This window comes from Marmota marmota, unplaced genomic scaffold (assembly GCF_001458135.2).
Source record: "Marmota marmota marmota unplaced genomic scaffold, marMar, whole genome shotgun sequence".
Classification (NCBI taxonomy): domain Eukaryota; kingdom Metazoa; phylum Chordata; class Mammalia; order Rodentia; family Sciuridae; genus Marmota; species Marmota marmota.
The window spans coordinates 1,029,168-1,055,994 of record NW_025999926.1 but is presented as its reverse complement, the minus strand read 5'-3'; the positions used below and the strand labels follow the sequence as shown (position 1 = coordinate 1,055,994).

The 26,827-nt window shown below is 43.7% G+C and overlaps 1 long non-coding RNA gene across 2 annotated transcripts; it reads right to left on the bottom strand.

Annotated features, from left to right (window-relative positions):
- Positions 1 to 4,231: 4,231 nt before the first annotated feature.
- Positions 4,232 to 26,448, bottom strand: LOC125615863. 2 transcript variants are annotated; one of them, XR_007346456.1, is made up of 3 exons: positions 25,257 to 26,448; positions 9,477 to 9,586; positions 4,232 to 4,449 (listed from the first exon to the last, which is right to left on the bottom strand). It is a non-coding gene; the product is annotated as an uncharacterized LOC125615863 (long non-coding RNA). The 2 variants fall into 2 exon arrangements; XR_007346457.1 differs by lacking the exon at positions 25,257 to 26,448 and adding an exon at positions 9,812 to 10,459.
- Between the last annotated feature and the right edge of the window lie 379 nt (positions 26,449 to 26,827).

The following is a 26,827-nucleotide window of genomic DNA, read 5'->3' as shown; positions in this document are numbered from 1 at the left end:
ATAACATTGTATTATAATTTCTCCCCTTAATGAACTTTTTTTCATTTTTCATTATTGGATGCAGGTCTGGACTGTGTTACATGAAAGAGATTCTTCTCTCCTTCCTATTTCCTTGGATTAGCACCATTTTTCATCTGAAGTTTTAAAAGTACTAGCATAGAGTTATGTTCAATTCTAATCTTTTTTAATAATGCAGATATGGACAGTTTTTAATTTCTAATGCTTTCATTTGTGTCTTATTGCTGTTTTGTATTTTGGGTGTTGTTTTATACTTGTTCAGAGTAGTCACAGATTTGTTTAAATTATGTTTTTTTCTCAAAGTACTATCTTTTGTTGTTTTTGTTTCTGTTTCACTGATTTTTACTTTTACTTTATCATTTCCTTACTTCCACTATCTTTGGGTTTCTTTTCTTATTTTTTCTGCCTCTCTTATTTTCTAACACCAGGATTGAAGGCTACAAGGGTTCCTCTAATGATTGCTTTGTCCACATCCTCCACCATGTGGGACTCACACGGGCATTTATTTCCAAATCCACAATGCATAGAGTTAGTTTTAGATTTCTTTTGGTTTCAAAGGATTTGCCTGTTGCTATAACAGTTTATATAAGACTGGGCAATTTATAAAGAAAAGAGGTTTATTTTAGCTCCCAGTTCTAGAGACTGGGAAGTCCAACAATGTGGTGCCAGTAAGGGCTTTATGCTGCTATAACTCATGGTGGAAAGTGGAAGGGCAAGTGGGCATGCGTGAAACAGAGAGGCCATGAGGGGCAGCCTCCCTCTATAGCAACCTGCTCTCATGGTAGCTAATCCAGCCCCACAAGAGCTCACACACTCAAGAAAGGCATTCACCTGCTCATGAGGACTCTTCCCATAACCCAGGCATCTCTCAGGAGACCCCAGGACCTTGCAACACACTTATACAGAGGACCGAATTTCTTTTTTTTCTTCCTATTTTTATATTATACATACTGGTGAAATTTGCACACGATATAACAATATAATCTGGCCACTATCATTTCCTAGTACTTACCCCTTCCTCCCTTTCTTTCTCCCCACTGGTCCCTTTCCTCTACTAAGGAACCAAATTGCAACATGAGTTTTGTCAGAGGCAAACAGCATTTGAAACCATAGGATGTGTATTTTTAAATCTTGAAATGAACAATTTTCTAGCCTCTCAATATCATCCTTTTTTCCTTCTTTTTTGCAGTGTCTTCGGAATGTGACTAATATAATTTTTGAATTTTGAAGTTCACCAAGATGTCCTACTTTAGCAACAATTTTAGTAAATGTTCTATTGGTGTTTGAAAAGCAGATACGGTTTCCTTTGGCATAAAAGAAATGAGTCTGCATATATGTATTTACACATATGTATATATCAAGCTTGTTGATCATGCTATTCCAGTTTTATCATCCTTTGGTGTCTCACGGCAGATAGGCAGATACTGTTAACTTGGATCCCAACAGTCATTCTACACCACTGCTCTTTGAGCACACGCCCTAATTATTTTGGGGTGGGTAGCAACATCCCTAAACTAGGAGATAAGTCAAGATTAAATCTAGTCCAGCATTTACCAACAGAAACAAAGCTGTCTTTTCCCCCTTCTGCTTGTGATGCTACAATATAGAAGATCTAGAGCTATGGCAACCACCTTGTGACCTCGAGGCAGCTTTACTCATTTTGAAAGTTCATTCACTCACCCCTCTTTGGTGCATTCTTTTGTTTTTGTTTTTGTTTTAAGAATCCATCCTAGATAATCCAGGAGTGATACAGTGCCTGAGTCCTTGCCAATACCTACTGCTTCCCCACTCCTACTCTCCATTCCACTGACCTTGGACCTGACCTTCCCAAACCCTCCTGCCTTCTGGGCATCTTCTGCATTTATTTTGTTCCAGATTGTTTCTGGTGGGATCTGATCTCTGTCTGCCTCCTGTCTTTCAGAAATCATTCCAAAGCTCTGATGTCAATCACTGAATTTTTCATTTCTCTGCAACATTAAGGATTTATTCTTTTTCATTTTTTTCTCTTTTTTCTTTTTTGTTGTGTGGGAAATAAGACTGAAATAATGGTAGATTTATGAACTCAATCACTCATCATAATTCAATTTTAAAAAATGTTAACAGTAAAATCAGTAATTCATTCTTTAGACATGTATGGGGCAATAATGGTCTCCAAATGATCCCGTTCAGGTTCAGGAATATACTGATTGCATTTCTGCCCTTCCCCCTCCCTCCCTTGGCTGTTTACATTCCTTAACAGGTTAGACCTTTTGCTGAACTATTTAAAATATGCACGATCTTCTAAGAAGGTCCCCAGCCAAAAACAGAGGAAAAAAGTAGAAATATGCGCTGCACCAGAGGCTCCAGCCAGTGGGGCATCCAATTGCTGCTCAACCTGGGTTTGCATGATTGCCCAGGGGGTGCCTTACTCCCCGGCAACCTTGTCCCAATTCCTAGACAACATTTTATAAAAATAAAAATTTGGTCTCACAGGTACATACCAGGCAGGTTTGTTTAAAGCAGAGGATGTACCAAAACTAAATGACAGAGCCCCAGGAGTCTGCACCCCCGGCTCAGGCCCATGAGGTCAGCTTCTGGGCTCCTGAACAAAATCCCCCCCAGATCCTACAGGATCAGGGCTCCGCAGCAGCCCAGCTAAATGATTCAGGAGCTCAGAGCCAGGGTCCACCCTCCCATGTGACCCAGTGCAAGCCCTTGAGCTTCTACAGATGCCATGTCCTTGACCATGAGATGGTGAACTAGCACCGTCAGCTTCCTAGTGCTGTTTTGATGACTGAATGACATGCACAGGGATGGCACTCTTCAGGCCCTGATCTTTGTTCTCATTGTGACCCTGGAGGACCTGTCTCTGCCACCAGCCTCACATTCTGAAATGAAGCCTAGAAGAGTTCTGCCTTTTCTCAGGCCCAGAGCTAGGAAGTTATGGAGTTTCCTAATCATGGCCTGAACCTCTGAACTCACGGTTTTCCTCCTCTAAGTGGCTCTTGTCAGGTGGTCGCAGCTTACACGGGTGTGTTTCTGCTGTACCATCTGTTTGTGCATACAGGTGGTCCCCCACTTACAATTGCTCTACTCAACCATTTTTTGATGAAGGTGTACCCACAAGACCATTCTGTTTTTCACTTTCAGGACAGTCATTTGAGAAATCATATGAGATCCTCCACACTCTGCTCTAGAATGGGCTTTGTGGTAGATTGTCTTGATCGACTGTAGGCTAAGAATCCTTAGCAAGTTCAAGGTAGGCAAGGCTGAGCCGTGATGTTCCGTAGGTTCATTGTAGTGAATGCACTTTTTACTTTGGATATTTTCGATACACTATGGATTTATTGGGATGTGGCCCCATGATAAGTGGAACAATATTTCTGTATCTATATATACGGAGGCAAGTATGGACGCAGGTATTTCTATGTGTGTATGTGTGTTCATGTTTTGTATGAAGACGTACCTGTGCATATGTGTGTGTGAATATGTGTATATCTGTAGGTAAGTAATGTGTGTAAGGGTGTATGATGTGCACTTGGTCCTGTATGTATTTATGTCTGTCTTGGGGTCACAGTCATCAGGGCAGACATCAGGGAAGAAAGATGAGTGTCTTATTCCTCCAGTCTGTCCTAACTCTCACAAATTTGTCAGTTAACAAACAAACAAAAAAAAAAATCAGCAGAAATCATTGTCAAATACAGCTATGCTGAGACTCATCCCACAATGTCCAAGGGGATGTTCCAACTGGCTTCAGAGGGTTTGCATTAGCATAAATATTACATTAACAGGACTGCTTAGCATGTGCTTATCTCTCAAGAGACTCCAACACAATCCTTGAAACACACAGGCTTGACAAATGTGGATCACATTTAAATAAAATATCAAGACAACTCAGTTCAGTGACTGACAGCCAGAGGGGGAGGGAGGCACAGACTATAATTTATTCTTAAAGAATTTATTACTAAAATATTTATGGACCAGTTTCCTAAATTGCTTTATAATCTATATGGGAAATTATCCTTTAAACATATTCCATAAAATGAATGTCCTTTTAAAGCCATAATCAATTTTCTTTCCATCTCTTTCATCAATTCTCCAAGTTGGCATGAGTTATAGACTCTTCCCTAAGCTCTTCTTTCCTCCCAAATTACTATAAAATTCAATTATGACCTAATATTTGGTACTTCGTGTAATTGGAGAAGCTGCCTAGAGAAAGCTAAGCAGAAATGTATTTATTTATCATTATATTTATTAACAATTTGGTGGCAAAGGCTTGCTAAGCCAAGGAGGCATATTTTAACTGTAAGTGTGTCCAAGATCCTCATACACAATAGGCAGGTTGCGTGGAATGTCATTGTCTTGTCAGTATTTTCACAGACCTGTTCACTTGGTGTGCAGATATGTAGCAAAGGTGGTTTCCAATCCATCACAGTATCCATTCTTGTTCACCTGAAAAAAAAAACAGAATCCAATTGAGCCCCATCAGGTAGGATGCACAAGAGGCATTGAAAGGGCTTGGGATATCTTTCAGAAGCCAGCTGCCCACTCCCCTCTCCCCAGTGAAGTCCATACATGGACGAGGTGATCTGCACCCACATTGCCATAGAAAACCAATTTCATGTATGTTGGCCAGCAAAAACAACAGTTTCCCCTCACCTCTGCCTTCCAGATGCTGCCAGGGAGCCTCTGAACCTCAGGCACATCGGTCACCAGGATGATGCTGGTGTCAGCCTCCCAACCTCAGGAGGAGGCAAGATACGTCAGATGCTGCCCATTCTACCCACCTTGATCTCATTGTAGGTGCCACAGCCAACGCTTCCTGTGTTAGCAGGAAGTGCCCACCAGGAGACCACACTCTCACAAGGACACTAGCGTCATCCCTAGGAGGCAATGCTAATTCTAGGCAATCTAGAACCTTGGGTGTCCAAAGTGGTAGTCCCCAGCCACAGATGGCTACTGCGTAGCTGAACTGGCTGATTCTGGATTGAGACATATTCTAGGTATAAAATGCACACCAGACCCCAAAGCTTGGGTACAAAAGCACCTCAGTTGTTACACTGATTACACATTGGAATTATAATATGTGGGGTTTACAGGATTAAATAAAGTACATTATTACAATCAATTTTATATCAGCAGAACTGATAGATAAAATGTAGTATGGATGTAACAGTGAAATATTATTTGTCTTTAAAAAGGAAAGAAATTCTGACATATATTACAATATGACTGACCCTTGATGATATTGTGCTAAATGGAATAAGTCAATACCCAAAAAAAAAAAAAAAAAAAACACTGAATGATTCTATTTATGTGAGATCCCCAGAGTCCCCAACCCTAATCCTCGCCCTGATTTAGAAGAGGTGTGTGTGTGTGCGTGAACAAATTAGAATTAACAATACACATGTCAAATGGCAGGTGTCTTCCCACTGCGTGCCAGCTAAACAAAATGTTGCTTTTGATGCATAATCTTTTTAAACTAAAATTGTACTTATTTTTGCTAAATAAGTAGATTTTACTGCTCATGTCCCGAAAGTAATTATGTGAGATTATGTGATAATCGGCTTCACTACAGTAATGATTTTACTTTTTATATGTATCCCATAGCATCATTTGCTAAGCCACAAATGTACACAATAAAACATTTTTACAATGTTGGGTTGAACATATATTAGATTTCTGTATACATTTGGACCTATCTCAAGTCAACTGATCTGTTTCATTTTTTCCTGCCAATTCTATTCTGTCGGGTTACAGTAGTATCATATTGTTTCTGTCATATTTTATATTATTTTTTTATATTATATTATCTTACATTATATTGTTTTACCTTATTATATTGTTTTACTTTAGATAGAGCAAGATACCCAACTCTATATTCCTTGTCTAAAATATTCTTAGCGATTTTTACATATTTATTTTTCTTTACTAAATTTAAAATACTTTCTGCTAATTCAAATAAAACCTATTAAAATTATACTGGGAATTGCATCACCTCTGTAAAACAAATATATAAAAATTATTAATGTTTTCAGTATATTATACATATAAATAATAAATGTAAAATTTAATTAGATATAAGATGTTTGCACATGTATTTATCAAAGATTTGTGTTTTTAGGCTCTAAGCACTACTCTTCACAAGCCCAGGATGCCTCTCCATGTATTCAGTAACTAGTTTACACCCTACAAAGATATTTTATATCTTTCTTCTGGTGTGTTTTGCATATTTTTGGTGAAAAAAAAGACGTTTTTAGAAATTTTATGTTTGGGGAGATATTTTATTCTCATGAAAAAACTAGTTGTTATTTAAAAAGAATGTCATTTTTTTTTTTTTTGGTATGCTGAATTTGTTTCCGGCCACTTCTTTCTGTTTTTTAATTCTGTTGTTTATTTTAGCAAAAGCCCTGAAGTTTTCTTAACATATGTTCTTATCATCAGTAAAATAGAAGATCAAATTCCCTGGACTTCTGATGTTTACTTCACAAGATATAAGCTCCTTAAAGGCGGGATTTTTATTTGGTTCTTCATTGACATATCTCAATCTGGCAAGCTGGGCACATACTAAACACTGAGTACTCAGAAAACTCAGTAAGTACTATTCATAAGGAAGAAAGGAAGGAAGGAAGAGATGGAGAGGAGAGAAAGGAAGAAAGGGAGGGAACGAAAGAGAGAGGGGCTCCATATTTCACTGTCCACAGCCATGTTCATCTTTGGGTTTTAACAAGTCTCTTGATCATATATAGACAACAAGCCATGGGGCCATCTTGATGCCTGGCCCTTGACATCCAACCTGGATTAAGGACCCTCATGACAGCCTCTGGCATCTCCAGCTGTTACCACTAACAAAATAGGTCCCTGCCCCCAAATTCCTAGGCCTGTGCCTTCCTCCTTCAGCAATAAGATGGAACAGGAGCTGGCACCTGCTGAGCACCACTCTGTGCCACCCAATGCTGGGTGAATGCTCTGGATTCTCTGTCCTGCAAACGTCCTCAGAGCCTGGGGTGGGACTTACTCTGGTTCTTAGGCCTGTCTTCCTCTCAGTCCTGTTAACATTTTTATTGGAACTAACGGTCCCACAGAGGAAGCACTGCTTCTTTAACTAGGAAGCACACCACAAAAAGCAGATTTTGTTCCACTGTCACATTCTCCAAGTTAGCCTGACCTGCTTCACCAAAATTGCTTATTTATTTATTTATTTTCTTTAGGCAGAAAAACTAGCCTCAGGAAGACAAAAATTTCTTCTGTTGAGTGCAACCCAAAGTAACACTGTCAGTTCTGAAATCATTTTCAAAAGTGACATTTTAAAACTCTGAGAATTCCTCAAAAAATTAAGCATAGAATTTACCACATGATCCAGCTAAGAATTGAAAGCAAGGACTTGAGCAACTATTTGCACACTTAGCCTCATAGCAGTATCATTCACAATAGCCAAGAAGTGGAAATAAAACATGCCCATTGACCAATGAGTGGATAAATGAAGTGTGACATATACATACATGGAATATTATTCAGTCTTGAAAAAGGGATTGGAACTTGGATGGATGCCACAATGCCGATGAACGTGGAAGATACGACTGTAAGTGAATGAAACTAGTCACAGTAGGAGAAATACTGTGTGATTTCATTTAAATGAGATAACTAGAGTAGTTAAATCTATAGAGACAGAAAATAGAATGGTGAGTACCAGGGACTGGGGGAGAGATGGGGAGTTTGTGTTTCACAGGAGCAGAGCTTCAGTTTGAGAAGACGGAAAGTGCTGGAGAAACATGGCAATGGAGTAACAATGAAATAAAATGTACTCAGGGCCACTGCTTTGTCTGCTTCAAATGATTCAAATGGCAAGTTTTATGTCATGTCTATTTTACCACATCGAAGAAATGTTTTGACCAGGGCAGTGTGCCTGGCACCTCCCAGTGACTCCTGCAGGTCAGCGTTAGTTCAGAAGGAAGCAGTGGAAAGCAGAGGTTCTAGACCCAGGCAGCCTTCGAGCTCTGGTCCCAGAGTTTCTCAGCTGTGTGACCACGGGAAAGTCACCTCACCTCCTGAGCACAGCTTATCTCCAAGTGCCCAGCAGGGAGCCTCTCCCATGGCCAGGGGGTGGTAAGTGGGCATGGTGACAAGACACAGAGTAACCCCTGGGATCTCAAGTCTTGGGGATTACTGACAGCTGGTTCTCTAGACAAGAGAGACCCACTTCTCTGATTGTTCTGTATCTAATTTCCTTTGAACTTTTAGATGCAACAACTAATACAACCTTGGATATTTCATGCCTTTCTCAAAAGCTACAGTAACCAAGAGAATGAGTACTGGTATGAAGAGAGACAAGTAATTTCGTGAAATAAAATGGAGAGTCTTCACAGGTATAGTCAAAGGGTTTCCAACGAGAGCATCAAGACAACCCACTGCAGGTGTCGCAGGATGATCAGAATGAAGTGGAGCCTCCTACCTCCCCCATTTACAAAAGCAACTCAACGTGGATCATCTAACAAGGGGGAGAACCCAAGCCACAAGACTCTGAAAACACTGGAGGAATAAATCTTCATGATGGTGGGTTAGACCATCATTTCTTAGCTATCACCAAAAGCATAGCAATGAGAGAGAAAAAAGTATAAATTGGAGCTTGCCCAACCACAAACTCTTGTGCTACAAACAACAGCATCAAGGAACTGAAAAGACAGTGATGAGAGTAAGATAAGATGTATCGGAGACACACAGGACTGATATCTAGAATACAGGGAGAGCTGAGATCCATACGTATACACACGTCTATTTAGCATATGCAGCACATATATTTTATATATGGATCTGGCACTTCAGAGAAAGAGAAAGGTGGGAAGACAACCAAGAGATGAGTCATGGGGGTCAACTGTCTGTGTCACTAGGATCAGCAGGCAAAGCTGAGCGCCTGAGAGAAGGAGGCCGGGGAACCCAGCATTTAAAGAATCAGCGGAAAAGCAGCTGGCTACTGTGAGGTCCAGGAAGAAGAAACAGAAAGAAAGGCAGCCATCACAGAAAGTGAAAGGCGAGCATCCAGAGATGCCCGAAGCCTCCCAGCAGGATGGGTCCCGATGAAGTGTGCATCGGGGCAGAGTAAGGTACATACCATGATGGAGAAAGGGGACACCTTAGAAGGTAAAGAAGCTTACCATGATGTATGCTATTTTTAAAATCTTGCTCCATTTTGTTTTAAATGCCAGTTACATCTCAATAGATTATCATTTTTTTTTTGTACCAGGGATTGAACCCAAGGGTGCTCAACCTCTAAGCCACATCCCCAGCCCTCTTTCTTTTTTATTGAGAAACAGGATTTTGCTAAGTTGCTGAGGCTGGCTTTGAACTCACGATCTTCCGGCCTCAGTCTTCCAAGCGTCTGGGATTACAGATGTCTACCACCACGCCCAGCTCACTACATCATGTCCCACTTGTGGGTCCTAATGACATTTTGAAAAAACTCACTGTAACAGGTCGCCTACCATGTCCGCAAACCACGCGTGCAGTCACCTCCTGCCCGGGGGCTTCTGGGAGCACTGACCCTGTGGGCAGGAAAATCTCCAGAAAGGCAGGTTGCATTCTCTGGCTGCATCTGGTGGAAGAAGAGAAGGGCACATGCAGAAGGTTAGTGGACATAGAGGGTATGCCCAGGGAGCAGTGGCTCCATGGGAAAGGCCATGTGTGTTCAGGCTGTGCCCTCAAAGGACAGGGACCCTTTGTGGTGTTCCTCCATTCAGAGAGTCCTATGACCTATGTCCCATAGGGGTGCCTGAGTCTTTGCAGGAAGGGAACATTGCTGCCACTAGGGCATATTTACCCCTGCCATCCCCAGCCTGGGGATGATATAGGAGTCTGGAGGCAGATGTCCCTCCGTCCTAGAGAGCTCTGAGTCCCTTCTGTGCCTTGGTGCTCTCTGCTTCAGTCCAGGCACCAGCTCAGGGCAGAGAGGGAGGCAGCTTTGGTCAAACCTCATCACATACAAAACCAAACCAACAGAACAGGATGAGGAAGAACATGAGTGCACTCTCATCCCACGTAAAAGGGCCATTTACCACCTGCACAGAGGAAGGCCAAACTGCTCCTGGCCATCTGCCTTTCTGGATCTCTTTTTTTTTTTTTTTTTAAGGTGAGAGAACTTTTTAATGATCCATTGAGAAAGTTTTTTTGGGAAATTGAAGAGCGGTGGGTACAGGCACCCTTTGATGCTGACTTGATGGTTTACAGGTCACACACACACACACGCACACACACGCACACACATAAACGTCCTAAGTAGAAATGAGAGCAAACAACTTGGGGACATATTTCAGAAACGGTTCTACCAGGTTTAGCATTGCTCACAGGCAAAAGATGAATCATTAGGATCAGAGAACATCACTTTTAATTTTCAGTTATATTTTATGGACTCTGTGAAAGTCAGAGTGTTCTAGCAAGTTCACATGGAAACGTGTTTCTGGGGCATCCAGGAAACAGTTCCAGGAAACATCACAGCATGCTTGCCTTCCTCCCTTCCTCCCTCCCTCCCTCCCTCCCTTCCTTCATTCCTTCCTTCCTTCCGTCCTTCCTTCCTTCCAGGAAGAAGCAATTGATCCAACTAAAGCGAATGGGGAAGGGCTTCCTGGAGGAGGGGATTCGCATTGGGATCTGCAAGATCACCTTCATGGGGAAGGGAGTTGCAGGGTGTGTGTGTGTGGGGGGGATCATCTCAGGCCTAGAATAAACAGGAGAAAGCAGGAGGACTCCAAGGACAAAAGTACAACCACTGATGAAAGATCTTAATTGGCTTATTTTCAATTCTAGAATCAAGCAATGCTTCGTTCTGCAAAATACAGTCCTGATGGGTTGTGCAGAAGAGTTTGGTTTTATAGATAGAAAAGAGGTGAAGAAAATAAAAATTAAAAAAAAGAAAAAGAAAACTCAGGAGGTGGAATCTTCATTTCAAAATTACTTTCCTGGTAAGCCAGGGACAGGGGGAGAGAACAATAGGAAAATAACTGGTCTGTCCACATCAGGTTATTTCAGGTGGATTTTCGTGTAAGGATTAAGGCAGAGAGAACTTCAGTATCATGCCAATTGAAACTGCTGGTCTGGGGAATTTGGCTGTTATCTCTCTAATCCTGAGTTCTTGGAAAGTCAGAGAACAGCTGAGTTTCAGCCTGGTGACAGGGAACTTTAGCATGAGTGACACCATTTTGATTTTTTGACTGGTCTGATGGGGCCCAGGGCAGGAGCCTCATCCAAAACAACGGCCTCCTGTTATTTTTATGTAACAGGCTCCTATGGGATTGTGGAGGAGGTTCCCGGCAGTGTCCTGGGTGGGCAGGAGAAGATGCATCACAGATAATGCCTCTGCCTGCAGGTACTGAAGCACACCTTTATCAGGGCAGTAGCCCTGGGCTCCTGGGTAACAGGAAAACCAAGAAACACAGACTGCAAAGCCAGTCCAACCCCAACATGGCGTGTTTCACGTTGGCCGGGAACTACATCCCTGCCTCCTCATTGTCACATGACATCTCTGTTTCCTGTATTCAGAAGTAAAAACAATGAAAGAGAGGCGACAGATGTCCCTCCACTGAATCCTTGGAATGAGGCTTTTCTCCACCTTGGTGGAGTAGCAGAAGCAGACAGCAACTGAGCCCTGGTACTGTCATTGTCATTCTAGCAGCTCACGAGTGAAATGTACCTCAAGCTTGTAAAATGTCCATTTCAAAAGGTGAATTCTGTTCCTTGGTTGAAATAAGAACGCATGCACTAATGTCTCCTTCAAGACCGATACAAAAGCCAAGTGGAATCTGATATCTCTCACTCCCCCGTAGGAGTGTTTCCCCAAGGACAGCCCCGGTGAACCCCCAAATCCTCATAACCCCTTCTCTGGAACTGCTGATAGGGGGTCAGGACTTGCCACCCCAGAATATACCACTTTGTTAAAATGGCCAAGAAGGTGTCAGATCTAACTGCTTCTTGGGGTTTTCATTTCTTTTTCTGTGATATCTCTGATAAGTAAAATTAAACTATTAACATCAAATGTGATTTAATTTTTTAATATATATTTGTTGATAAAATATTAACTTCAAATAAAATTCTCTCTGGTTTATCTCTTACCAATTTAATTGACACGGTCACAGACATAGAACCTAAGAGGGTAGAGGAAATGCTTTCCTCCCCCACACCCGTCCCCCTGCTCCCCCAATGTTGCATCTGGAATGAACCTGTAACCTACTTTAGCCAGCCGAGTGTGGCTGGTGACTCTGTGCCTGGACTGTGCTGGGTGCTCACAGATGGGGTGACTGCTCTTGTGCCCTGGAGACTCTGGAGCCACCCTGGAAGCAGGCCAAATCTAGCCCACTGCCTGTTGTTGTGAATAAAGTGTCACCGTGGCCGGCCATGACCACCTTCTTGCACTGTGTATGGCTGTGTCACAATAAGAGAGAGAGAAACGTGGGTGACAAGACCACATGACCTACAAAGCTCAAATAGTTGGCTCTTGACAGGAAAGTTTGACAATTCCTGATTTGAAAAGTCGTTCTACCTGCTAGAGAGACTGCACAGAGAGGCCTTAGGACTACAGAGGGAAAGAGAGGCACAGCATTTCCCTGGTGATCAGCCCTGTTGCCATTGAACCACTAACAGGGAGGATCCCAAGGGGGACCAGCAGAGTTGTCTGACTAGTCCCACAAAACCCACGGAGCTCAGAACAATGAAATGGTGTCTGCGCATCACTACATCTTGGGCAATTTATTACACAGCAGTGGCTAACAGGGTGTCTTTTGGGGAGGAGGAGGACTAGAAATGGAGCCCACATGCTAGGCAAGCCCTCAACCACTGAGCTGTACCCACAGCCTGTAGTGGATAACTGGAAGATACTCCCCAAACACACACACCCCACCCCGGGCTGTGACCTTGAACTTGGAACAGAAAGTCAGCACATCCCTGAAGTCAGGTGCCAGGCCACGGTGGCACTGAAGCTGTCCACCATCATGGTGTAACGGATCGCAGTTTTTCTAGAGAAATATCATCACTCATCATGAAACCAGCTACGGAACCACAAGACTTCTGTTTCCTTCACCTCGTACGTCACCCCTGCTCTCTGCAGCAGTTTGACCACACGTGGAGCTTCTGGGTTCTGAGCCTTTTTAAAGTGAATCTTATCAAAACGCACACACTGAAGACTGGGATGCTCCCCCAGGGTGAGCACCTCTCATTCCTCTTCACATAGAACGTCCACTCGGGTGTTCTCGCAGATCCGTGACTGTACTCTGGGTTTCTAGGATATCTTAAGGAAAGGTGCCTGTCATTTCAAAATGACCATTTTTCTGAAGACATGGTACACTAGGGATCTAGCCCATGGTCTTAGTGGTATTTTCACTGAAAAATCCATACAATTATGTCCATTCTTCAGGGACAGCACAAATCAAAACAAGCGCCGTTGGTCACAGTTCCTCCATCACATCTGGAGAGCAGGCTCCATGGAGGGCCCTCCTTCCCCCTGCAGTGGAAGGTCCCGGGGCTCCTGCAGAGGCCGTGGTGGTTTGGGCTCCCTGTCCCCATCAAATGCTCTCTCTCCCCAGTCTGAGGTGGCATGCCCCAAAGATGCCCACGCCCTGGGACCTGGAACCTGGAATGTGTTCTATTGGATGGCAGAAGAGACTCTGCAGGTGTAACCGGGGCAGGGACTTGAAAATAGCGAGATTATCCTGGACCATCCAGGCAAGTCCAGTCAATTATGTGAACCTACAAAAGCATAGAATGGTCCCTGGCTAGAGGCTTGGAGAGGGTAGGAGGGAAGGTCAGTCTGTTCAGGCTGCTACAGCAGAACAATGGAAAGGTATTTCTCACAGTTCTGGAAGCTGAGAAATCTAAGGACAAGGTGTCAGCACGTTCCACATCAGGTGAGAATCTGCTTCCTGATTCAAAGACGGTGTCTACTCACTGAGTCCTCTCATGACGGAAGAGACCAGGCCACTCTGGGGCTACCTCTTACATGGACACTGATCCCACCTGTGGGCCTCCACCCTCCACCTGAGGACCTCCCAAAGCCTCCACCTGCTCATACTATCATGCTGAGGGTTCATAACAGGTAAGTGAAAGCTAGGAAAGCGTTGGTGGGGAAGACCCAGGCGGCGGCGGCTGTGAACTTTCTACTGTCAGGTAGATGCTTCGTTAATGCTATTTGTCACAAAACCACAGAATAAAAGACACCAACTGCTCTTTATTGAGCGCTCACTCTGTATGGGGCCCTGTGTTGCAGGCTTTATATATAACATGACAGGTTTAACCCTCGTAAAACCCTAGTGTGGATGCACAGAGACCCCAATATCCAGGTGAGACATGGGGCTCTGAGAGATGGCACAGGTGTGTCAAGGTAACTCATCTGGAGCATTAGGAAAAGCAACCCGTGGCCCAGATTCCGCCACACTCACACTCTCACCTACGGCCCATGTTCTTCTCACCTACGGCCAATATTTCTTGTGCCCCATTTCTCTATATGGAAGAGACACAGAGAGAGAAGGAGGGGAAAAGAAAGAGAACTCATCATGGTGGTGCACACCTGTAATCCCAGAGACTGAGGAGGTAAAGCAGTAAGATATCAAGTTTGACAGCAGCCTGGTCAACATAGCAAGACCCTGTCTCAGAACACAAGGGCTGTGGATGTGGCTCAGTGGTAGAACACCCCTGGGCTCAAACCCCAGTACAGAGAAAGAAAAAGAAGAAAAGGAGGGGGAGGGGGAGGGGAGGGCAGGGAGGGAAAGGGGAGGGGAGGAAAGGGAGAGGGGGAGGGGGAGGGGGAGCAATTCCTTCTCCTTGGAGATCCCTCGAGTTGAGCTCTGGGCTGGGGCCCGCTCACCAGCATGACCTAAGCAGTCTCTGCTCTTTACAGCTTCCTGGTCCCACGGCCTTCTTGTCGTGTGAGGAGAAACAGCGTGGGATTGGATTTCTTCCCTTTTCCTCCCTTGCCTGCAGGGCCCTGGTCTCTCCTTGCCCGGGGGGTGGACACGGCCAGGCTGGCCACTCCCTGGATGCACTCAGTGTTCCCAGCAGCCATTGCTTTGCACCTGGGCTTCTGGTGGGAGGCAGGGCTGTCCCTTCAGATATGAGCGTCTCCAAGTCCTTCCATTGGTTACAGAGACCCAGCAGGGCAAGGTTCACCCAAAAAGCTCTCTCAGGTGAGTTAGATTAAAAAAAAAAAAAAAAAAGCGTGCCCAGCAGTGGACCAAACCTGACTCCCGCAGGCCCTGCTCCTGCACACCCGCATCCTCCTTCCTGGTCACAGACCTGTCACAGGTCTGACTGGTGCAGGGCTTGTGCTCTGAGATGCCTGTGTTAGAAGAGACTGGGGCTGAGGTCCCCATCCCTCTAATGCTCAAGGACCACAGAAGGGAAAGAGGACATAGAGTGCAGTGTGCAGAAAGGAAGGCAAAACCCACACTCGACGACCACAGGCCGTGTTCTAGGAGCAGGCGATATATTTAGCCAAGCAGGATGTTTGTGGGGAAACCAGCATTTTGCTGTAAATAAATTTCTGCAAACTAGAGAGTTTAACAGGGGACTGCAGAAGCTCATTTTGCCTGAGTATTGGTGAGAGAGCTGTTTTCCTAACACAAGCTCAGCACAACCCTTGCTGCAGAGATGCCCTTGATAGAAGGCTTGGGAGGCCCTTCTGGTAACTGGTATTGTCAGGGGCTTGAGTGGGCACTACTAGGAGCTCAGAGAATCTTCTCCCAGGAAGACCAGTAGAGAAACCCCGTTCCTCCATGTTAGAAAGGTGTGGGATGTGCCCCTATGCCCCTACACCTACCTGGCTTCCAGGCTAAAGTCCTTCTGTGACAGTCACCACAACAAACTGTTCCGTTAAGAAGCATTTATTTACAGCCAGACACAGTTAGCACACGCCTGTAATCCCAGTGGCTTGGGAGGCTGAGGCAGGAGGATCCCATGTTCAAAGCCAGCCTCAAGATAACTTAGTGAGACCCTGTCTCAAAATAAAAATAAATAAATAAAAGGGGTTGGGGATATGCTTCTGAGGCCAAGCACCCCTGAGTTCAAATCCTGGTTTAAAAAAAAAAAAAGAATAAGAAGAAGTGTTCAGAGGCTCTCTAAATCAAGGGCTCAGATCCACAGTGGACACCCTCCCTGGGACAGACCAGACTGATCAACTCTCCCTGTGCTTTAAGTCTAGCGACGCACACAACAAACACACATCCTATCTAGGTTGCTTCTGTACATTTCCACGGTTGTCTCTCCCCCAGTTTTGCTGAATTTTGTTTTGATTCATTTCATCAGTCTACAGATAGGTGTGGACGGGGCTGGAGAACCCATGTGACTAGGGACCCCCACCCTGCAGGAAGATGGGGTGCCTGCTGGAGGGAGCTGTGATCAGGGAGGCCCATGGTCAAGTGCAACTGAGGAAGCTGTTCCTGCCACTAAAGGGGGGCCCCAAGTCCCCTCTTCTGGAATCTGGGCTGACTTACATGACCCATTTCACCAATGGAGATGTGGAGCATGAGACTTGTAGAAGTTCTAAGGCAAGACCACAGAAAGCTTGGAGGCCTCTGTTTTTGGGGAACTCCTGTTATCTTAGTGCATTTTCCGCTGCTATCTTTTGTTAGGAGACTAGTTTATAAAGAACAGAAGTTTATTGGGTTTATGCTTCTGGAGGCTAGGAAGTCCAAGAGTATGAACCAGCATTGGGTCAGGGCCTCCTTGCTCTATCATGTCCTGCAGGGAGCGCCACGTGATGAGAAGGAGCAAGGGTCAGCTTGGGTCTCTCTAGGGCTACCACTGATGCATCACGGGAACCCCATCCTCACAACCTCATCCGACCCTAATTATCTCCCAAAGACTCCACCTTCAAATACCATTAACATAGGAATTTGAGGATTACGTTCCCAACACATGAACTTCTGGGGGACACATTCCAACCAAGACAGGCTGAGAAGAGGCCAGGTGTAGGTGTTCCAGTCAAAGTGCCTCCTGAGCTCCCAGCCAAGAGGCGACATCCCCAGCCACCATCTTGGATGATCAGCCCAGTCAAACCCAAAACTGACCATTGCCCCAGCTTGACACCTCTCTGAATCTACAGAGGAGCCCCAAGAAAAGAGCCCCCAGCTAAGCTCTTCCTGCACTCCTGACCTGTGGAACTGTGAGCAAAGCTAGATGGTTGTTTGAGCCCTGAATTTGGAGTGGTTTTATGCTACAATGGATGGCCCAAACACCACGGAGGTGATGGCCAGTGGCCCCTCACTGAGACGTTGGGAGGGAAAATTCAAAGGAAGGGTTCCTGAAGGAATTAGAACCTCGGTGTCTGTGGGTTGAACAAAAGTGTGGGAGGAGGTGAGATGAGAGGGGTGACCCAGGAAGCGGAAGCCAGGTGAGAATGCAGGGTGAGAGCAGCTCCGCCTCCCTGGGAATGCGAAGTCAGGGAGGAGAGACAGGAGAGGGGCAAAGACATTAGCCAAGATGTGCTCGTTCCAGAGGACACTGGCCTCAATCCCCTGCGCTACCTGCAGTGTGTGGTTGAAGAAGTTGCCCACACTGTCACCCACACCCTCTCTAAGGGCTGCAGGAAGCTCCCGGAGCCTGGGAGCCGTCACCTGCCTGTCTCTGGCATATGATTATGACAGGCACAGTTGGGGACAGGGCTCACATGCCTTTGTTTCAAGGCATTTCTTAACTACACACAATCAGGGTGGGGGTGGGCTTTGGTTCCCTAAGTAGAAATGACCTGGGGCAGCCAGGTCCCACTGTGGCTGAGGAAATGTGACCCCTCAAGTACAGGCATAGAACCTAGAGGAGGTTCAGAGACCCAGAGGAAGAAGAATCAGAGTCAAAGTTCCCTGATAATTGGCCAGATTTGGACTCGGGAACAGAAGAAGCCCCACTACCCGGGAGAGGAGCAGTCTAGGCTCCAGTCTGGGCTAACAGGTGGTGGTTTGGGGGGTTTAAACTCCATAAAAGCCTACTCTGCAGTTTGAGGGTAACAGTTACACTTCTCAAACTTTAATGAGCACCCAAATCACGGGAGGGATCTCAGAGGTAGCTTATGCATCAGCAGCTCTGGGGAAGGCCCAAGATTCTGAGTTTCTAATAAGCTCCCTAGTGTTGCTCTTGTTGCTGGTCCACAGGTCACACACTGAATGGCAAGAACGAGCAGGAGCCATCCCAAGAAGGTAGGCTGCAGTTTGCCTGAATTCTCACAAAGGTTTAGAAAACAGACAAAATACTTTGGTCCATAACTAAAAAAATAAAAATCAAAAAAAAATGAATGGCATTCATTATTCCAGGAAACAGCAATAAAACTGGGAACAAATCAAATGGTTCGTTACTGAGATTGCACGATAGCTGTGTATTCGTTTTCTATTATTGCATAACAAATAATAAATTTCTAGGACTGCATAACAAACTTTACAGCTTAAAACAACACCCATTTATTATCTCCCGGTTCTGTACGTCAGAAACCCAAGCCGGCCCAACTAGGTTCTCTGCTCAAAGTTGCAGAAGGTCAAAGTCCAGGTCTGTTGTCTAGAAGCTCAGGGGGAAAAAATCCAGCCACATTCAGATCCTTGCCACTTCTGGAGTCCCCATGTCCTGCTGGCTGTAAGCCTTGGGTGTTCTCAGCTCCTTCAGATCTCTCTCACCCAGGTCCTTGTCCCACAGCCTCCTCATCTCAAAGCCAGCCATAGAAATCCACTGTCAATCTCTCTAATTTCCCTTCCTGTTATCAGCCAAAGAAAACTTGGATTTCAAAGGACTGATGATGAGTTTAGTCTCGTCCAGATAATCTCCCCATTTTTAAGTCAACTGGTGAATAACCTTAATTATATCTGCAAAGTTCCCTCGTATAAAGGGATCATCCTGGGAGTCAGGGAGTCACAGGAGGAGGCTCTCAGTTCCAGCAGGGGAAGCTGCACTGTGTGTGTGTGGGGGGGTGGGGGGCACCTTAGGATGTTACCTGCTTGGAGCTGGAAATGGGTGCCTTGGGTGACTGCCCAACGTGAATGCAAACACCATCAAACAACTAAAGTGGGTGATCTTTAATTGCATAATCAGAAAGAATCCAAGATCAATTTCCTACTCAACAGGATTTATGAAGAGGGGTCAAGAAAACATAAGGGTCTCTCTCTCTCTCTCTCTCTCTCTCTCTCTCAGTTGTTGATTGACTTTTATTTATTTACTTATATGTGGTGCTGAGAATTGAACTCAGTGCCTCATACGTGCTGGACAAGTGCTCTACCACTGAGCCCCAGCCCCAGCCCCAGCCCGGGTCTCTCAAATAAGCAAACCAAACTGAAAAACCCAAGTTTAATTTGCATTGTCTCTAGAATATACTAGTCATAAAGAAGAAGAAGAACATCTAGATACATTTTTTTCTGTTCTCTTAAAAACACTCATCTTGGGCTGGGGATGTGGCTCCAGTGGTAGCACGCTTGCCTGGCATGCGTGGGGCGCTGGGTTCGATCCTCAGCACCACATAAAATAAAATAAAGATGTTGTATCCAAAGAAAACTGAAAAATAAATATTAAAAATTCTCTCTCTCTCTTTAAAAAAATACTCATCTTCACAGCGACATCAAAAAATCATAATCTTTCACTTCTGCAACAAACTAAGATGATGCTTCTTAGAAAAATTATTTATTAAGATTTAGCCTCATTTTCATCCTCTAGCACCAATTTCCTGGAGGACAAACTTTACCAAAAAAAGCTAGAGGTTACTTAATGCCAACACTTACATATACACTCAATGAAAATGTAAGATATGAATTGATTTGGACCTTTTTGAGCAAATCCAATGTGTGACAGTCCAATTCGAAAGAAAATAAGTCTTTACGGAAAGAATAAACCTTTTTGTTAAACTTTTAGGAATTGTCTTCCGCTTGAAATGGTGAGTCATACATGATTTCCAATAGGTCACAAGAACATTTTCCTTCTGTTTTTGCAGTGTGAAATTGTACATTCTGAGATTCCTTTCTGCAGAATGAGTGTCAATAGCTCATTTCTTTTTATTGCTGCCTGGTATTCTTCTGTAGTGGACATACTACAGAGTAATCATCCACTCACCTGTAGAGAGACATTAGGGATTTTCCTATTTGGAGGGGTTGTGCAAAAACATTCACTAAAGCTAGGTGTAGTGGTGCACGCCTATAATCCCAGCAGCTCAAGAGATTGAGTTCAAAGCCAGCTTCAGCAACTTAGTGAGGCACTAAGCAACTCAGTGAGACCCTGTGTCTAAATAAAAATACAAAAAAAAAAAAAAAAAGACTGGGGATGTGGCTCAGTGGTTAAGTGCCCCTGAGTTTAATCCCTGGTACCAAACAAACCATTCACTATATATAGGTCTTTGTGTGGACACACACACAAATACCTAGAAGTGTAGAAACTGCATCATATAACAAGTTTATGCTAAACTTTAAGAATCTGTTCAATAATTTTCTGAAGGGTTTGTATCCCTTACAATCCCACCAAGACTGATTTGGTATTGTTGGTTCATGATTTTCATCCAGTGGCTGCGTAAGGATGTTTCATTGCAATTTGGTTTGCTTTACCCAGGAAAAATAATGATGTTGAAAATCTTTTCATGTGTTTTTTATTTAACTTTGGCCATTCTCATCTTCTTTGATGAAATATCTTTTAAATAATTTGCCTTTTTAATGTTGGATTTAATTGCTATATATATATTACGGCTATGAATCGTATGTCAGACCCAATATTGCTAATATGTTCTCTTATTCTCTGACTTGCCCTTTGTTTACCTCATGGTAACTTTTGAGGAGCAAACGTTTTAAATTTTTGATAAAGTGCAATTTATAAATTTTTTATGGTTTGTGCTTTCTGTATCCTGTGTGTAAAAAAAAAAAAGTTTGCTTACTCAAGGTCACAAAGATTTTTTTCCCCATATTTCTAGGAGGTTTTTTGTTGTTGTTGTCATTTTTGTTTTGTTTTGTTGTGCTGGGGATTGAACCCAGGGCTTTGTGCATGTGAAGCAGGCACTCTGCCAACTGGGCTATTATGCCCAGCTCCTAGGAGTTTTATAATACAATCGTTATAAGTAAATCTGTATATGAACACAATAAGGGATGATGCTTATTTTCTTCACATATAGTTATTCAGTTGTTGCAAAGACTTTTCTTTCCTTATTGAATTGAATGCACATCTCAATCCATGGGCATTGATTCGCCTGTCTCTGATGTGCTCAGGGAATCATGCATCTGTCCTTTGAGCAGTATCACACCACCTGAGCACTGCAGCCTTATAGGAAGCTTGCAATGAGGTAGTGCCAGCCCTCCAACTTTGTATAAAGTGCTTTGACTAGTCTAGGTCCTTTGCATTTCCAAGTAACTTTTAGAATCAGCTTCTCAATTTCTACGCAAAACCTTGCTGGTATTCTCATTGGGACTACATACAATGTATAGATCAGTTTGAATACAATCTATAGATCAGTTTGAAGAGAAAGGATTTCTTCTGTCTTAATGTTATTTAGCTTCCAATCCAAATGAGATTGGGATGCTGTCCCTTCATGGATTCAGGCCTTTTAAAGTGTCTCTTTAGCAATATTCTGTAATTTTCTTTGAAGAGGACTAGAGGACTTACATATTTCTTACATATATGTTAAAATATTTTATTAAGGTTGTTATAAGTGGAGTTTTAAATTTTTTCATTTTCTAATTCTTCACTCCTAGTATGTACCTATGCAATTGTTTTTGTTTTTTATTTTGGTACTAGAGATTGAACCCAGGGTTGCCTAACCACTGAGTCATCTATCCCCAGCCCTTTATTATTATTTTTTTTTATTTTTTGAGACAGGGTCTTGCTGAGTTGCTTAGGGCCTTACTAAGTTGCTGAGACTGGCTTTGAACCCATGATCCTCCTGCCTCAACCTCCTGAGTCACTGGGATTACAGGCATGCACCACCATGTCTAGCACAATTGTTTTCTTGTTTTTTTTTATATCCTGCAATGTATAACAGCAAAATGCATTTTGATTCATTGTGCACAATTGTAGCACAACTTTTCATTTCTCTGGTTGTCCATAAGGTAGCATCACACCCTATGTTCAGTCTTACATGTATCTAGGGTAATAATGTCCATCTCATTCTACCAACTTTCCTGGCCCCAGGCACCCTCCCCAACCTCCCTTCCCTTTGCCCAAAGGTCCTCCATTTTTTCCCGTGCCTCCCCCCTCCCGTTTTGGACCAGCATCCATTTATCAGAGAGAATGGACGGAGGTAGAGAATATCATGCTAAGTGAAGTAAGTCAATGCCAAAATCCAAAAGCCAAATATTGTCTCTTATACTACTAGTTTTGTAGGCATCTTGAGATTTTATATGTAACCAATCATGTCATGTTCTAATAGAATTTTACTTTTTTCCCCACCAATATTTATCCCTTTTACATCTTTTTCTTGTTTTATTGCCCCAGTGAGGTTCTCAGAACGGTGTTGACTAAAAGTGATGAGAGAGAGAGAGTGTGTGTGTATGTGTGGGGGGGGGAGAATCCTTATCTTTTTCTTGATCGTAGAAAGTACTTGATGTTTCGAGAGTAAGTAGCAGGTTGGCTCTAGGTTTTTCACAGATGCCATTTATCACGTGGAAGAAATCTCGTTCTTTGTTTAGTTTATTGGAGAAAGAAACAATTCCTCAGTCATAGTGAGATTTAACACTTCTCTCTCAACCACATACCGATTAATTAGAAAAAGTGTCAGGAGACACAGGAGCTGAGTATCAGCACCGCATATCTGAATCTAACTGCTATTCCTTTTCAAGTCCACGTAGAAAATTCACTAAGACAAATTATGTGCTGGGTCTTAGTATGACTCCTCAAACTTTTTTTAAATATCTGAAATCACACAAAATCGGTTCTCTGACCACAATAGAATTAAATTAGAAATCAATAACATATCCAGGAACTCCCCCCACCCCCATGTAGGACAGTAAAGTAGTGTGCTGCCAAATAACCCATGTTTCAAAAAATCAATCACAAAGAATTTAGAGAGTATTTCAAATTGACTAAGAACAGAAACAAAACACAGAGAAATGTATGGGAATCACGTAAAGCATGTACGAGGAGGGAAATTTACGCTTTCAGAGACTTACAGTAGAAAAGAGGAAATGTCTAAGATCAAGAACCTAAGACTCCACCTCAAGAGGCTAAACACAAACTAAAACCAAAATGGAAGAATACGAACCAACAAAATAGAAAACAAACATTAGAAAAAAAAAAGTGACAAAGCTAAACCCAGAGTTTTAAAAACAAGATAATAAATAAATTCAAAACTAAGTAATCCAGAAAAATGGAAACAAAAGACAAATCACAAGTATCAGCAATGAAAGACTGGTTATTGCTTCAAAGATCGTAGATATTAAAAGAATCACAAGCTAATTTTGTAACTGGATGCCAATCATTTTGCCCAATGGATGAAATCAAGAAATTCCCTGTCAAGTATATTGGCCAAAGTCTACACAAGACGAAGAGGAAAATCTGAATAGCCCTGTATTCATGAAAGAAATCGAGCTTGTTGTCATAAACCTTCCCCCCAAGGGAACTCTGGGCCCAGATGGTTTCGCAAGATTTTCATCAAATGTTAAAAGAAATGATAAAACTGATGGTATACAAACTGTTCCGGGAAACAGAGGAGGGAACACCTCCCAGTGTTTTATGGGACAGGCCTAACGTCACTCCAAAACATTGCAGAACATTACCAGAGAAAAAGAGAGAACTTGGTCTGAGTATTAAAATGAACAAGTTCACGGCCTCACGAGTCTCAACGTCTGTGCCAGCTCCATCATCACAGAAACGACTCGCTGATGTCAGTGACTGAATCTCGTTGAACTGCATTCCATGGTGTATTTTAGGAGCTTGTCATATTTGGTAATGCATTGCTTTTAATTTTTCTTTAAGAAAAAAAAATATGGGCGAGGGAACATAGAAAACCAAATTATCGGCTTAACAAAAATTCAAACGTAGTAACTGGAACATTTGAGAAGCTGCATGTGGTGGGAAGGGATTCAGAGCAGAATGATACAGAAAAGCAGCAAGGAGGAGAATGGTCCCACGCTCCTTTTAACTGTGTGCTCTGCAGAATTTTATAAATGTGTGCATGGGAATTCTTTGAAGTAGGCCCTGCAGTTTCTATTTTGGCAGAGGCTCTTAATGTGGTTTGTACCGCAGAGCTAAGGGACCTTCCTTCTCAGAATATCTGCGATAGTGATGTGAGAACCTCTTCATCTAATGATTAAGAATGGGCGTTGGGGGCTGGGGGTGTGGCTTAGTGGCAGAGCGCTTGCCTAGCCTGTGTGAGACCCTGGGTTCCATCCCCAACAACTTGAGCTAAAAAAGACAAAGAAAAAAAAATCAGCATGTTACTGGAAGAATCAAAATCAGTTCCAGGACTTGGATCATATGAACATATCAAGCTCTCCATCATGCCCAAGAACCAACACCGACTTACACACACACACACACACACACACACACACAGTTAGTAGGAGATGAAAATCAGGATGATGAAGGACTTTCTGGCTGTCAATTTGACAGCACTGGAGCTTAATAAGAACAATAAAAAGAGTGTTCATGTCTGAAATAGAAATAAGCATGGAAAATTTCTGTCCTATCCCAGTGTGGGCGACTGACCGGGCCACTGACCAGGCCACCTGCAAACAGCCCATTTCTGCTCTGTGACAAGAAAATTGAGAGAAGTGTTTTATAGCAATTGGATATTTTGCAACATCAAAGTGGGTGACCACATCTTAGTAATCCTTGTCTGTTGTGTTTAACAAAAGCACTGGTCCAAGACAGATTGGGGAAAAAAACGGTGCTTCCCAAAGATTGATTGTGACACACAGTTCTAGAATAGCAACTCCAAAGGCTGCTGATTCCATGAGTGGTTATTTTTCATTATTGTTCTTTTTTTGGGGGGGGGGGCTACTGGAGACTGAATTCAGGGGCACTCGACCACTAAGGCACATCCCCAGCCCTATTTTGTATTTTATTTAGAGACAGGGTCTCACTGAGTTACTTAGCGCCTCACTTTTGCAGAGGCTAACCTCCTGTCTCTGCCTCCTGAGCTACTGGCTATTTTCTATTTTTTGATACAGGATCAATCCGTGTTGCCTAGGCTGGCCATGCACTCCTGAGCTCAAGTGGTCCTCCTGCCTCAGTCTCCCAAGTGGCTGAGACTACAGGTGCCCACCACCACACCCAGCAGTGGTCATCAATGATATTTAACGGCATCAACTTCTCAGTTGAAGTGAAAATAGGTTTGCTCTCACCTTCCATTGGGTGTTGGGTCATTGTGCCAGGAGATGCCCAAATCAGGGGTATATCTGGACCATCAGCTCCACAGGTGAGATCATTTGTGGACCAAGGAAAAGGCAGGAAGAGGATCAAGGAGGAAGGAAGCTCCGACCACACAAAGGCTGGGTTTTAATTTTCCTGCTGAGTAGAGAACTCCTCACAGCAACCAGTGCTGCCTGCCATGGGCTCACCGGCACCGCTGTTCTGGCGGGCAGCCATGCTGAGTGCAAAGATTCATCTCAGCTCAGATCTTGCAAGAGCGCTTGAAATTTTCTTTGTTTTTGTGAGTCAGCTCCAAGCTTAACATGTGGTTCTTTACAGATGCGAACTGGAAATGATGTGCTCTTTCTCTTTTGCAATCTCTACAGCAAGCTGGCGGGCGCCCCAGGGTCCTGGGATCACCAACTTGCTGGAGATGGGTTAATTTTTCTACTTCCACAGAGGTTGCGCTCTACCACAAACACAGCCTGCAAACTGCCTACCTGGCTCCGAAATGCACCAAACCCTACTGTTCCTCACTGTTGCACATTCAAAACCCCTGTGCATTTCAAGGACATGTTTGATGTCATGATAAGCTCAACCTGGGGCCAGTCAAGTCTGGCCTGGAAGTCATGAGTGTTATCTAGGGAAGGAGCTGTGTATCTTGTCTGTGGTTTGGCAAGAGAAATCTATGAGTTGGGTGGATTTGGGAAAGGAGGTAACAGAACTCTAGCTATGACAGGGTCACGCTGCAAGGGTGTAGCCTGGCCAGGCTAAGAGAAGCCACACAGCAGGGCAGAAAATCAACAGGCAGCACAGGTGTGGGCAGTTGCCGGAAGCCTCTGGATGACCATGGCAGTGCTGGGGGCTGTGAACACCCCTGGCCTGGGACTGTTTTCAGTGGAAGTCCCCTGAGAATCTGGGGACCTCCGAACCTTATCCAGCCATGCTATTCAGCAGAACTGCCAGGTACTGGCCCAACCATGCCAGCAATGGCTAGTTCATGCCCTGGCCCAGTGGCAGCTGCCACCTGCCTTGTCCAGCTGCTTGGCTCAGAGGGAAGAGTCTCAGCCAAGGAGGAGCCACCAAAGTACTTTCCTGGTATATTTCAAATAGGGACTGAGAAAATAAGGGCCAGCCCCTCACCAACTTGTATAAGAAGCAGAGACACGAGAGACAGTCCTAGTGCAGGTGCGGGGTTGGTCTCAGCGGGCCCAGAGTTCTCAGCGGGCCCCTGTAGGAAGCTTGGTTTACTGCCTGAAAACATTTTGAACCTGACACAGATAAGTACTCTGTAAACAGTTTTGGAATAATTGTTCATGTTTAATTATTTGGTTTGTTGGATGAACACTGAAAATATTACAATTTGAGGAGTTCGGAGTGCAGCCCAGCGCTAGAGCCCTTGACTAGCTGCTGAAGACCCTGATTTTGATCCTGAGCATCCAAAGAGAATTGTAACTTAGAACAATATTAAGGATGACAATGCTAAAAACTCTTCTTTATCTAAGAGTGCTAATTTGGTAAATCATGGGTCTAAGTACTCTGTGGGTTGTCTTTACACATTTTT